The following is a 15,092-nucleotide window of genomic DNA, read 5'->3' as shown; positions in this document are numbered from 1 at the left end:
ACAGGCAGCTTAGTTCTTTCTTAAAGCTATTTTATTTCTAAATAAAAGTAGTTTATTGTTTACTATAATAAAGACAGACAAAGCAATTTCAAAGCCTTCAGGTAAACTGCTTTCTAAATTTTAGGACATATTAGATACTGTGCTAAGTTAGAGCGCCTACATATTGAAAATAATCAAAGGAGTTTACTAAATAAATCCAAAATTAAAAATACATAAATTTGTACTATAACAATAGATATATTTAATGTAGAAATTTTTTTAATTTAATGACATTTCTCCTATATGTTAGTAATGTGTAGCAAAACCATGCAGGTTTTACTCTCAAGAGTCACAAAGAAAGTATTATTCAACAGGAACATTATGTAACAACAAAAGAAAAAAGTAAATCTGGCAGACACTGTGACCCGATTACCTTTCCATCTGAGACACTGTGTTCGGAAAAACGCTTGATGCAAGCAATTCCATAGACAGAAGGAAAAATAAAAAGCACACAGTTGTGCAAATTATAGAAATCATTGCCTTAAAATTTCTACCAGACTCAGTGGTACTATTTGCATGTAATTCAGGGAAGAATTGCTCAAGCTAAAGAAACAAGTTCAGTAGGAACATGTCTTAAATGAAATCTTAAGAACCAGTTTAATGAAAAAAATAGTCTTATACCTTTTAATAACGTACAAACTTGGTGACCAGCCCCCAGTCACTTTTAGCAAGGTGAAGCACCATGCAGCAGCCTGTATGCACAGCATGGTTAAGGTCTGCCCAAAACTCCATTTGTTATCATCATAACTAAACAGATGCAGGGCTTTTCTTGGCTCTTATCAATTACACCATAAGGTATTCAGATCAGCTCTGGGCCATCTTTGGTCCCAAGAACCTTTGACAGACAAAAATCTAGAAGTATCTTTTTAAAAAAGATGAGGGAATTCAAGCTCAAGTAAGGCTGAGAGAAAATTTTTAGTCTTCAAACTAATAGTGTTAAAATCCATTTTTGTTTCTAACGAAAACAGAAGTACCTTACTAATTTATTTTACATCAACCAACAAACAAATACTGAGTCAATAGTGCATGCCCCAACACTATGCCAAGCTCTGAGGATGAACAAAATTAGACTACCCTAGATATCAAAGTTCAAAATCCAGCTGAAAGAGATTCTGGGTGAGTGGAAAATATAGACAAATAACTGATATGACTCCCTCTGCACTCAAGAGGTATGCATAACAAGAACAGAAAGAATGAAACTAATATTTCTTCCAGAGTTTTAAGAAAGGAAATTAACGACATGAGTAATGCCTTTAAGAGAACAGTTTCCAGGAAGAAGGGATGAGGAGATACAGATTTCCAGGCAGAAGCGTAGCATGAGAAAAATAAAAGGCATCTTCAGAAAACCACTGGTATTTAGATGGCTGGCAGCTGGAGGCATGATGACAAGGGGCAAGAGATGAGATTAGAAAAGTAAAGGGAATGGACCATGTGAGCTGTCAAAGAAGCTTATACTTTCATATGTAAACAATGTGGAGCCAGAGGTTTTTAGAACAGAGAAGGTACATTAACAGATATTTGCTCAGAAGGATAACTGTGATGGTAGACAAAATATTTGGTAGGTTGCATCAAATGTCCAGATTAGAAAAGATGGAGATTAGAAGAGTGACAGAGGAGAACAAATATGGATTTCAAAAGGCATTTCTGAGTCAGAACCAACAGATTTCATAACCAATTTGATTTTGTAGATCAAAGATTCCGAAGACAGATGAAGTTTTCACTTTGTCTAATTGTGCAAATGATAACACCATTAACCAAAGAAATGATGATGTGAGAGAAAAAATGGAGACCAGATATTATAAGAGTCTATTCTAAAGGCAATGGAAGTTATATATGAAGATTAATCTATGTAGGAAGAACTGCAATTACAAGTGTGAAAACCAATTAGGAGGTTACTGTAAATGTAAGAAGGTGAGAACCTGGGTTAGTGTAATAGAAAGTTAGCTCCAAAAGGGGCTTAAGACAACCTCCTCATTTTAAAGATGAAGAAGCTAGGCCAGCAGCTAGAAGCAGGGTTGAGACAAAATCTCTTAATTCCAAGCTCAACATTCTCCATAACAAAGTGGTAACAGTAAGACTAGAGAAAAGAAGGAACACTTGTGACAGTAATTTTTAAGAAGAATTGGCAGAACCAAATGAATAAATAATGATTAAGAAGATTGAATCAGGTTAAGTCTGAGGTTCTGAGCTTGGCTGATGGGGAGGATGATATCATTGGGAACAAGAGTTGGGTCAGATCTCAGAATATTCTTATGATTCTTTTACAGAGAAAAAAATTTTAACCCAAAATGAAAATATCTGAGAAGTTCCAAGAGGAGATATCCTAAAGATGTTTCTTGAGGGCCTATCATAGTAGTTTCAGATTGAAAGACCTTGAGCCTTCATGAGAGATTGGATTAGAGCAGCGGTTCTCAACCTGTGGGTCGCAACCCCTTTGGCGGTAGACTGACCCTTTCACAGGGGTCGCCTAAGACCATCCTGCATATCAGATATTTACATTATGATTCATAACAGTAGCAACATTACAGTTATGAATTAGCAACGAAAGTAATTTTATGGTTGGGTCACAACATGAGGAACTGTATTTAAAGGGCCAGAAGGTTGAGAACCTCTGGATTAGAGGAAGCAGCACATAGATGACTTTTTTGGTGCCCAGGAAAAAACTTGAGACAAGGAGGAAAGGAGACAGAGAGAGGAAAGAAGAGATGAAAGAACAATTTCTGAGCACTTCTCTCTCACAAACAATTCTATGAATTCATCCTTCAGGTTTTCTTTTTAAAACTGTAAGAGTAAAATTCAAATAATTAAATCATCAGAATAACAGTATCCAAGATGGTACAGTATGACCAGTTTTTACAACCATGTGTTACCAGTAAGACATTCTTCAAACAATATGACACCTGAGTCTTGCCAACAATTTTTTTCTTCAAGAAGAATATTGGCATAAATCAATGTTATTATTATATCTCTTTTCTTTAATATGTGATGATTTGGCTTAGCGGATTAAGAGACTTCCACATCACACACACAAAATAAGGAATAAAAATCTGGAAAAACAAAACTCAAAAAAGATTAGTTTTACATTGGTGTCATTATTCAATATTATAAACTCAATATTCACACAGGCTGGTAGTAATGATTCCTTACATGGGAACTCTTTCTCTTTTATGTAATACCCTAATATTTTAAAATTTTTTATCATGAAATTTTCCAAAAATGAACAAACAAATGACAGCCTGGCTGGTGTTTCTCGATGGTTGGCGCATTGGCCCGTGGACTGAAAGGTCCCGCGGACTGAAGGGTCCTGCGTTCAATTCCGGTCAAGGGCACATACCTCGGTTGCAAGTTCCCTGACCCTAGTAGGGGTGTGTGCAGGAGGCAACCAATCGATGTGTCTCTCTGACATGGATGTTTCTCTCTGTCTCTCCTTCTCCCTTCCACTCTCTCTAAAAATCAATGGAAAAATATCCTCGGATGAGGATTAACCAAAAAATAAAAACAGCTATAAAAGTTTCCGTATATTATTCAGGAGCTAACAAAGTGCCTTGCAAATAGTAGAAACTCAACTATTGTTGCATTGAAATAAACTTATTAGTCTTTTTCAATGATTTTAGAAAGAGAGAAAGGGAGAGAGAAACATTGATTTGTTGTTCCACTTATTTATGCATTCATTGGTTGATTCTTGTATGTGCCCTGCAGGGAGCAAACCCAAAACCTTGCGTATCAAAAAAGAAATTAATAGTCAAGATGTCAACAGCAACGCTTAAAATTTACATGTATAGTTTTTCACCATACTATTGAAGGTTCTGCCAAACCTAGACAACTGAGGAATCTTCTTTTGATAAAATTTAGGTTTTGCATGTTTTTCATAGCTGATCTTAACTACTGTGACAACACAGAATGTGACACTGTGATATTATAAGAAATATATATTTCAATCTTCCTCCGTAGTTCCTGGCTCACAGCTCCTAAAACCCCTGTAATTTCCTAAGTGATTAGAGCATAGGAGTATCTTTTACCATAATATTTCATTTTTGTTCCTGGAATAGCTCCAGAAGGATAAATGAAAAAAAATTCTTTTATTCATAACAAGCCCCTTTCAACCACACCTGAGTTTTGGAAAGTCCCTAGATAACCAGTGGATGGGTGGATGGTTGTCGGGGAAACATTATCAGGTGATTACAACTTTCAGCCCCTCCCACCCCCAAGAGGGGTAACTAGAGGTTGAATTAATTACCAATGGTCACAATTTAATCAATCATGCCTACATAATGAAAACGCCATAAAAATCCCCAAAGTACAGAGTTCAGAGAGCATCTAGGTTGGTGAATCAGAACACATCCACTTGCCGGAAGGGCGGCACACTCTAAAACTTCATAGGGATAAAAGTTCCTGTGCTTGGGACCCTTCCAGATATAGGCCCAGCCCTATGTATCCTTCATGTGGCTGTTCATTTTTATCCTTTATACAGTATATCCTTTGTAATAAACCAGTAATCTAGTAAGTAAACTGTTTTCCTGAGTTCTGTGAAACATTCTAATAAATGACTGAATCTGAGGAGGGAGTCATGGGAACTTCTGATTTGAAGCCAAGTCGGACAGAAGATGGGGACAACTAACTTGGGGACCCAATACTTGTGCCTGGCATCTGAAGTGGGGTTAGGGGACAATCGTGTGGGACTGAGCTCTTAACCTGTGGAGTCTGTACCAACTCCAAGTAATTAGTGTCAAAACTGAGTTAAACTGTAGGATACCCCAGCTGGTGTCAGAGAATTGGTCAGTATGGGAGGAAAAAACACATTATCTGGTATCAGAAGTATTCTGGGGAATGTTGAATGTAAGTGGAGTTGTGAATAGAGAAGTAGAATTTTCTCTCTCAGAAAATCTAGTTCCTAATACTATATAGCAAGTATCCTTACCAGAACCCAAACCATTTGAACCATTATAATCCACAATTTCAGAAATAAACTTGAAAGGAAAAGAGTCAATTCCTTCAAAGAACTTTACTTGAAACTTTAATCAATATAGCACATAAATCATAAAGTAAAAAGTCAGCTATTAGCTATTAAGAAATAATTTTCTTCTAAAAGTTTTCATATAGGTTGACCTGAATTAGTCTGTATAAAAATTCAGGTAAACCTAATGTTGATAAGTGATCCTTTTCATAGGAATGTCAACCTAAGATCAAATTCTAATCACTAGAAAGCTAAAAAAAAAAGAATTTAGAAAAATAAAGCTACTGCCCATTCAAGAACAGAATTACCAATAATAATGAGCCAATCAATTCATAATTTGAGGAAAAATAGTATTTTTTCTTTTAATATTGAATCAACTTTAAAACAAAAATACTATCCAGTATTACAACACATTTATAAGAGTTATTAATAAGTTACATTTATATATTACTTAGTACAAAGCAGGCATCATTCTAAGAGCCTCAATTACATTAACTCTTAATTCTCACAACATGCTGTGAAGCACATACTTTTACTATCCTCATTGTACAGATGAGGCCACTGAAAGCACAGAGGTTAAGAAACTCACTATAGATCACCCAGTTAGTTAAGTGGATGATCCAAGATTCGCCTGGATCTAGAAGTCTGGCTCCTGAGTTTGTGTGCTTTTAATCGCCACAGTTTCATTTCTTTATATTCCTCTTCTGGAAAAAGGGAGTAGCATGTGTCAAGGCTCAGAGACAAAAGAGCTCAATGCATGTTAAGTTCAGTTTAGAACAGAGGAAAGTAAGTTAAAGCTGAAGAAGGAGGCAGGACCAAATCAAGCAGAACAGGTAAGCCCACAGAAAAGAAAAAAAAAAAAAAAAACTGGACTTCATCTCAAGGAAAAAAGGATTTTAAACACACTGTGCGTTTGTGAATAGTTTGGAGGTGAAGAGGACACAGGGAGACTAAGAGGTCTTTTCAGTAATTTAAGAGATGACTACAGTCTAGGATGGTGGCAGAGGAAATAAAAAGAAGCGGATGGTTCTGAAGTATCATTAGGAAACAGTATCAACTGATCATGTGGTTAAGAAACAAGAGAAAGAAAAGCAAGAATGATTCTGTTTCTGGCTTGGATAACGAGGTGACTATGATGCCATCCACTCAGTTAAGAAAGAAAAAAGACTACAGTCGTTTTAGAAAAATTAAAGCTGAGAGTACTGTGATGTTGTCTAAATGAAGATGTCCGAAAGGCATTTTGATGAGATATGAACTGGAGATAGAGATGTGAAAGTATTTAGAAACAGAAATTTTAAGAATAGAGGAGAACAGAACTCAAGGACATCATTCAAGAAAAAGGATATCACAGTATTAATAATGTATACTACATTATCTCATGCTTAACATTGTTAAGTGGCTTCCAATTATTTCACTCTGGTCTCCCCACTAAGTTCACTGAAAGCTGTTATACCTCCTATAGACCATTGCAATTCCACAACTTTTACAATATTAATGGCTGTTTGAGGTACTTAACCAACTGAGATATGGAGAAGAGATAAATATAATATTCTTGATTTTAGGAAAATTCTTTTATTAAGATCCTTTGATCTTCCATTTTCTTCCCTGGGCTTTCGCTCCCTCTGTACTTGTTGCACTAATTGCTCTAACCCAGCAGACAACTGATAATATAGGAGTTACATAATGATTACTCTCTCACACTCAATACCTAATAGCAAATTATTTTAAGGGGAAAACAGAGGAGGGGGTACTCATTTAAAATAAAAAACAGCCGAAACCGGTTTGGCTCAGTGGATAGAGCGTCGGCCTGCGGACTGAAAGGTCCCAGGTTCGATTCCGGTGAAGGGCATGTACCTTGGTTGCGGGCACATCCCCAGTAGGAGGTGTGCAAGAGGCAGCTGATCGATGTTTCTCTCTCATCGATGTTTCTAACTCTATCTCTCTCCCTTCCTCTCTGTAAAAAAAAAAAAAAATCAATAAAATATATTTTTTAAAAAAAAAACATAAAAAATAAAAAAATAAAATAAAATAAAAAACAAACTTTGTTCTATAGCATTTTATTACTATGGTATAAATTTTATTATAGTTTTATATTATACTGTCAAATCACAAAATACTTGCTGTTTTGGCTCTCAGTCTTTTCCACACTGAATGATGTCCCTGATCTCTCAAATTGTACCCTTTTTCTCCTCTCTCCCTCTCTCCCTCCCTCCCTCCCTGCCTTCCTATCCATCAGACAATGTCAAGCTTCCAGAAATTTATGAACACTCTAACCTAAGGCCAAACCTCTCTTCTCATTCTCCAAGCACATCTCTATACTATATACATGACATTCATCCTATACCACTTTGTATGGTAACTTTTCTGTAGTGTGTGCTTTAAAGAGCCTGGGGCATAGAATCATACACCTATTATACTAAGTCACAGAGCTAATAAGTTACTTATACCCACGTTACCAGTTTCTGCATCCGCAAATTGGGAATAATAATACTAACACAGCACAATCGTTTTAATGATAAATGAGATCACATAACTAAGTTACCTAGCACAGTGTCAGCACCCACTTCATGCTCAATGTCAGTTCCTACATCAAAACTATAAACTTTTCTTAAAGGAGTACAAAAGAAATCTGTGACTAGATACTTCAATTAGAACATTCATGAAGGGACACAAGAAAATGACTTTTTAACAAACAGATAATCAGCAAAAAATTTGAACATGAAATTTGAAACTCACATTTCCTATCTGTACTAAAAAAAAGAGCAATATGCTAATTAGACTGGACATCATTCCAGACAAAGCCATGGTGGCAGGGGCCAAGGCAGAAGCGGTTAGGGGCGATCAGGCCAGCAGGGGAGGGCAGTTAGAGGCGATCAGGCCAGCAGGGGAAGGCAGTTAGGGGCGATCAGGCTGGCAGGGGAGGACATTAGGGGCGATCAGGCAGGCAGGCAGGCAGGCGAGTGGTTAGGAGCCAGCGGTCCTGGATTGTGAGAGGAATGTCCGACTGCCAGTTTAGGCCCAATCCCGCAGGGCCTAAACTGGCAGTCGGACATGCCCCAAGGGGTCCCGGATTGGAGAGGGTGCAGGCCAGGCTGAGGGGACCTTCCCCTCATGCACAAATTTCATGCACCAGGCCTCTAATATGGATACTAAGTTTCTATCATTATCATGTATGTCTTTATAGGCATCACAACTAATAATCAAATATTTGGTCAATTCATTAATTAGAGGGCTGATATTATTGATTATCTGCCTTTTCTAATAAAATAGAGGTTAACAGTGTGAGTCTAGAATTAGTTTTTCAATATATACTTATGCCTATTTCATCTTGAACACTACACGGGTTGCAATAAGATACTGAGGTATATATAGTGTTTGCCCTACTGGAGTTCACAAGAGTATAGAGGAACTTAGTCATGTGCATAGTAACTAAATATAAGGCTTTATATGAAAACTGCCTGAATCCCATAATTTAAAATATTTTTATCACCATCAATTTAATCCTACCTGTCTCACAGAAGTTTAGGTGAGGGGAAGGGACTGGGAAGAGAGGAGTCCTCCTCTGACATGATATGAGTACTACTTTACATCTTTTATACTACTGATTAGAATAATCTATCAAGATTATCATACTTCATAAAGAGAAACTAGATGGCTTCTCCACTCAGATCAGGCAAATGTCTGTTGTCATCACTCCTATTCAATCTCATACCGGTAGTCCTAGCTAATACAATAAAATAAGAAAAGGAAATAAGTATGCCAATTGAGAAGGGAGGGAAAACTGTTTTTGTTCACAAATGATGTGATTGTCTTTGGAGAAAATCCCAACTAATCAACAAGAAACTCCTAGAACAAGAAAACGATTATAGCAAGGTTGTAGAATACAACTTTAATATTAAAAAGTCAATCTTGATCTGTGTTAAACTAAGTCGGCTGGCCTCACCCTGCCAACTCCTTAAGACCCCACTCCATCACAAAGGTTGGTCCACAGACCCCAGGCGGGTACTGGCTGACCTTGGTGTACAATGAAACTTTTGCAGAGTGGCCTAGACACATCATTGGCATACAGTTTAAATCTGTATCAAACTGGTGAACACCACTGGCCCCTACCTGGTGACTCGCTGAAAACCTACCTTATACAATTTCTATATTTACTGCCAGAGTCTATTCCAGTGACTAAGCCTAACAGGCAACCAACAGACGGTGGCAGATCTCGAGGTGCCTTGGGCTTTTTGCTGACCTGTCCCTGGACTGTGTGGTGGAAGCCAGCCTTGGTATGCAGCTTGGCCCTCTCAGGTGCACCCCGGACCAGCAGAGGCAACCACAAACTGTGGGTCACTTTTCAGCTCCAAACAAGTAGCCAGAGCTAGTCACAGGCAGCATCTGACAATAATCTGCACCAAAGTCCCTCCCAAGAGGCCCCAGAACCAAAACACCACAGGGCAAACTTCAGACCACATCAGAACATGACTTAATTGGCACCACAAATGGCACACCCAAAGGGAGATCTCAGCAGGCACCAGACACTGCTGGGGCAAATTCCACTATTTTGGGTCAACCCCCCGCACAGCAGCTCAAACACTATTATAGGGTCCATCCTCATAGTCAGCCAGCCTGAAGGTCAACATCACCCACAGATGGGCCAAGAGTAATCAAGGCTCAACTACAACAGGAGAGCTCCCATACCCACACAGGAACATTCCTGGAGCACCTACATCAAGTGATCAGGGAGACTGCACCACTGGCCCTGTAAGACACCCACTACAAAAGACCATCCTACCAAGACTGGGAGACATAGCAGATCTACCTAACACACAGAAACAAATATGGAGAGGCAGCCAAAATGGTGAGACAAAGAAAGATGCCCCAAATGAAAGATTAGGAAAAAATCTCCAGAAAAAGAACTAAATGAAATGGAGGTAAGCAATCTATGGTTATAAGGATGCTCAAGGAACTTAGGGGAAGAATAGATGAACTCAGTGAGAACCTCCACAAAGAGATAGGAAGCAAAAAAGAGGACACAGAACCATAAAAAAGAACTAATCAGAAATGAAGAAGCCAGGATCTATAAAGAAGAACACATTAGAATGAATCAACAGCAGGTTAGATGAAGCAGAGGATCAAATCAGCAATTTGGAAGACAGAGTAAAAGAAAATGCTATCAGAGCAGAAAAAAGAAAAAATGTTTAAAAAAATAGGAATAGTTTCAAGGACCTCTGGGACAACATCAAGCGTAACAACTTCTGCATCACTGGGGTATCAGAAGGGAAAGAGAGAGAGCAAGGAACTGAGAACCTATTTGAAGAAATAATAACTGAAAACTTCCCTACACTTGTCAAGGAAAGAGACACACAAGACCAGGAAGCATAGAGAGCAAGACACATCATAATTAAGATGGCAAAGGTTAAAGACAAAAAGAGAATCTTAAAAGTAGCAAGAGAAAAACAGTTAGTTACCTACAAGGGAGCTCCCATAAGACTGCCAGCTGATTTCTCAACAGAAACATTTCAGGACAGAAGGGATTGGCATAAAATATTTAAAGGGATAAAAAGCAAGGAGCTACAACTAAGACGAGACCCAGAAAGGCTATAATTTAAAACTGAAGGAGGAAAAACAAAAACTGAAGGAGAAGCATACAACTTCCCAGGCAATAATACCACCAAACCAGTATTACAAGAAATGTTAAAAGGGACTTCTTTAAGAAGAAAAGTAAAAAAGAAAACATAATTATAAGGAATATAATAACAGTATATAACATATACCTATCAATAATCACTTTAAAGGTAAATGAATTAGCTTGGCCAGTGTAGCTCAGTGGTTGAGCAGTGATATATGAACCAGGAGGTTATGGTTTGATTCCTGGTCAGGGCACATGCTTGATCCCCCGTGGTGGGAGGCTTGTGGAAGGCGGCCAATCGATGATTCTCTCTCATCACTGATGTTCCTGTCTCTCCCTCCCTCTTCCTCTCTGAAATCAATAAAGAGATATAGATATATATTTGTTTGTTTGTTTGTTTGTTTTTTTAAATAAAGGTAAATGAATTAAATGTTCCAATCAAAAGGCATAGGCTAGCCCTGCCAGGTGGCTCAGTTGATTGGAATGTCATTCAGTGCACCAAAAGGTTCCAGGTTCAATTCCTGGTCAGGGCACATCCTGGGTTGTGGGTTCGATTCCTGGTCAGGGCGTGTGCTAGAGGCAACCAACTAATGTTTCTCTCCCCCACACCCCCCACTTCCTCTCTCTCTAAAACATCAGTAGAAACATATCCTTGGATGCGGATTACGAAAAAAAAGGGCAAAGGGTTGCTACTAGTAAATGGAAAAGAAAACAACACCCATATATATGCTGTCTACAAGAGACCCACTTAAGAATGAAAGACACACACAAACTGAAAGTAATGGTATGGACAGACAAAACACAACAAAGGATATAATAGACGAAGAAGAACATTACATAATGATAAATTCATTTATAAAAGAATCTCTGCAAAAAGACACTTTTAAGAAAAAAAAAGCCATAAATTGGGAGAAAATATTTGCAAAACATATACATGTTAAAGGACCTGCATCCAAAATACTTGATTTAATATTGTTAAAACTCAACAATAAGACAAAAGACCCAATTTAAAAATGGATAATATAGAGGGGGAGAAATGGTGATGGAAAAAATAAAACAAAATAAGTGGGCAAAAGATCTGAAGAGATATCTCACTAAAGATATGCAGATGACATGCATAGGAAAAGATATTCAACATCATGTCATTAGAGGGTTACAAATTAAACAATGAGACACCATACACATCTACTTGAACGGCCACAATCCAGGACACTGCCAACATCAAATGCTGAGAAGGATATGGAGCAATAAGAAAACTCATTCATTGCTGGTGGGAATGCAAAAAGGTAAGTCACTTTGGAAGAAAGTTTGGCAGTTTCTTATAAAACTAAACATACTCTTACCATACAACCCAGCAATTACACTCCTTGGTATTTACTCAAATGAACTGAAAACTTACATCCACACAAAATCTGCACACAAATATTTATAGCAGCTTTATTCATAATTGCCAAAACTTGGAACAACCAAGATATCCTTGAGTAGGTGAATAGATAATAACCATGGAATGTTATTCAGTGCTAAAAAGAAATGAGCTATCAAGCTATGAAAAGGCATGGAGGAACCTTAAATACTCATTACAAAACTAGAGGCCTGGTGCACAAAAATCTGTGCACTCGGGAGGGTCCCTCAGACCGGCCTGTGCCCTCTCACAGTCTGGGACCCCTCGGGGAATGACCACCTGCTGGATTAGGCCCGCTCCCTGGGGGATTGGGCCTAAGCTGGCAGTCAGACATCCCTCTGGCAGCCCGGGAGCCCTTGGGGGATGTCCACTTGCCAGCGGGGAGCAGGCCTAGCTGCAGTCGGACATCCTGCATTGAGCGTCTGCCCCCTGGTGTGTGCCATAGTGACCAGTCATTCCCAGTCCTTCTGCTTTTAGGGTCAGTTTGCATATTACCCTTTTACTATATAGGATAGAGGCCTGGTGCATGGGTGGGGGCCGGCTGGTTTGCCCTGAATGGTGTCCCAGATCAGGGTGGGGGTCCCACTGGGGTGCCTGGCCAGCCTGGGTGAGGGGCTGAGGGCAATTTTCAGGCTGGCCACACCCCCTTCAGGGAGGGGAGTCCTGCTGGGGTGCCTGGCCAGCCTGGGTGAGTGGCTGATGGCTGTTTGCAGGCTGGTCACAGCCCCTTCATGGTGGGGGTCCCCACTAGGGTGCCTGGCCAGTCTGGGTGAGGGGCTGATGGCTCTTTGCAGGTTGGCCAAGCCCCCCATCAGGGACCCTCACCCCATGAGGGTGTGGCCATCCTGGGTGAGGGGCTGATGGCTGTTTGCAAGCTGACCACAGCCCCCAGCCACCCAAGCTCCCAGTGGAGGCTGGCTGGAAGCAGGTATCTGGGATTTATTTAGCTTCTATAATTGAAACTTTGTAGCCTTTTGTGGAGGCCACAGCCAGCCAGAGCAGGGGGGAAGCTTGGCTTCCTCCATCGCCGGGGCAACCAAGCCTCCTGCTTGCTCCAGCTCCGTGGCTGCCGGCCACCATCTTGGTTGGGTTAATTTGCATATAGTCACTCTGATTGGCTGGTGGGCGTGGCTTGGGCATAGCAAAGGTATGGTCAATTAGCATCTTTGTCTTTTATTAGTGTAGATGAAAAAAGCTAATCTGAAAAGGCTACATGATTACAACTATGACATTGTGGAAAAGCTGTAAAAAAACTATAGAGACAGAGAGAGATTAGTGGTTGTCAGGAGGGAGCCTGGGATCAATGGGTGGAGCACAGTGTATGTTTAGAGCAATAAAGCTATTCCGTAAGGCCCTAGCTGACTTGGCTCAGTGGATAGAGCATTGGCCTGGGGACTGAAGAGTCCTGGTTTTGATTCCGGTCAAGGGTATATGCACTGGTTGCAGGCTCTATCCCCAGTAGGCGGCGTGCAGGAGGCAGCTGATCAGTGACTCTCATCATTGATGTTTCTATCTCTCTCTTCTCTCTCCTTCTCCCTTCCTCTCTGCAATTAATAAAAATATTTTTTTTAAAAAAAAGCTATTCTGTATGTTGTTGTTATGATGGGTACATGTCATTGTACATTTGTCAAACCCACAAAATATGCAACACTAAGAATGAACCTTAAGGTAAACTATGGGTCTTAGTTAATTAATATGTAACAATATTAGCTCATCAATTGTAGCAAATGTGCCACACTAAAGCAAGATATTAATCATAGGGAGATGGGAGAGGGGCAAGGACTCTGTACTTCCACTCAAACCTAAAACTGCTCTAAAAAATAAAGTCCAGTTTTTTATACTTTTAAACCATTCATTTCATCAATCTTTCTTATAGAAGTAGGGAGATAAGGACCTGGAGAGCAGTCTTCCTATGACTTAATATGGGCAGTACTTTACATATCTTTATGCTATTAATTAGAATTATCAATTGAGATTCTCAACTGGCAACAAAATACACCACACTATATTAGCTAAACAAATATAACACTGAATAATTCAACAGTGGTGAAAACAACCAACTAGCCTGAAAGTGAAATATAAAAAGGCCTTTCAAGAAATTACTTTCTAAGACACTGGGGGATAGGGGAGGCTAGGGTACTGTCAAGGGCGGGGGGGGGGGGGGGGGAAGGACACATATGTAATACCCTTTGTAATACTTTAAGCAATTAAAAAAAAAAAAAGAAATTACTTTCAATCTATTATTGGTAAATATCCTCGAAATGGCTAGTGAAAAAAGTAATAGAAAGGAGAAACGGCTTAAGAGGTAAAATTGTAGCTAACCTCAATAAATACCTAAAAATCATCTATTCCCTCTAATTTAAAAAGTACCTTCTCTTAATAGGAAGGAAAAGAAATAGTGAAACAGGGTTGATAATAAAATGGAGTGGTCTTGCTTGGGGAACATAGTATAAATTTAATAAATATGTACTATCCTAACTTCACATAAGGTTCACATCTTGAATATAAGGTATAATGTACAGCCATTTACTTGATATCAAAACAGATATAATTTCCAGAAAAAATAAGAAAACATTCTTTTAATTCCCATTCAGAATCTAACAACTAGGCATATTATTAACTTTATGTCTAAGATTACAACTTTGTTAACTACTATAGATCTTTAAAAAAAAACGATTCAGGTATCACCTGAAATAAGTTCATAAATGGTTTCATAAATTCACAGAAAGCGGTATCTATATTATTTGGCACATAAATGGGAAAATATTTCTTTTTTAAAAAAATCAAAGAAACATTACCCAAAGAAGCATTATGTCACATTATTTTCTTAAAAAGTAACTCATTAAGAAGGTTTCTATAAAAACATATTTTACAAGTATGTGGGATGTGTTTGTTTCTCTACTGAAACAAGAACTAACTTGAGAAAGAGCGTATTAACAAGTTCTGAAGAGAGAGGTAATTAGCATATTGGAAACTAACATTTTTGGCACATGGGACCTATAGCAAGAATGTCTATCCTCCAGTAATGAGTCATACACTAGGCTGCCTTTCTATATATTGTGAAGCAATCTTTCAGCAAA

At 38.8% G+C, this 15,092-nt stretch overlaps 1 protein-coding gene across 3 annotated transcripts in view; it reads right to left on the bottom strand.

Moving 5' to 3' along the window:
- CDK19 (cyclin dependent kinase 19) overlaps nt 1-15,092 on the bottom strand; it is a 138,216-nt gene that overhangs the window by 102,281 nt on the left and 20,843 nt on the right. The window lies entirely within an intron of this gene.

Source organism: Myotis daubentonii, chromosome 6 (genome assembly GCF_963259705.1).
Source record: "Myotis daubentonii chromosome 6, mMyoDau2.1, whole genome shotgun sequence".
Taxonomy (NCBI): Eukaryota; Metazoa; Chordata; class Mammalia; order Chiroptera; family Vespertilionidae; genus Myotis; species Myotis daubentonii.
This window is presented reverse-complemented; position numbering and strand designations above follow the sequence as displayed.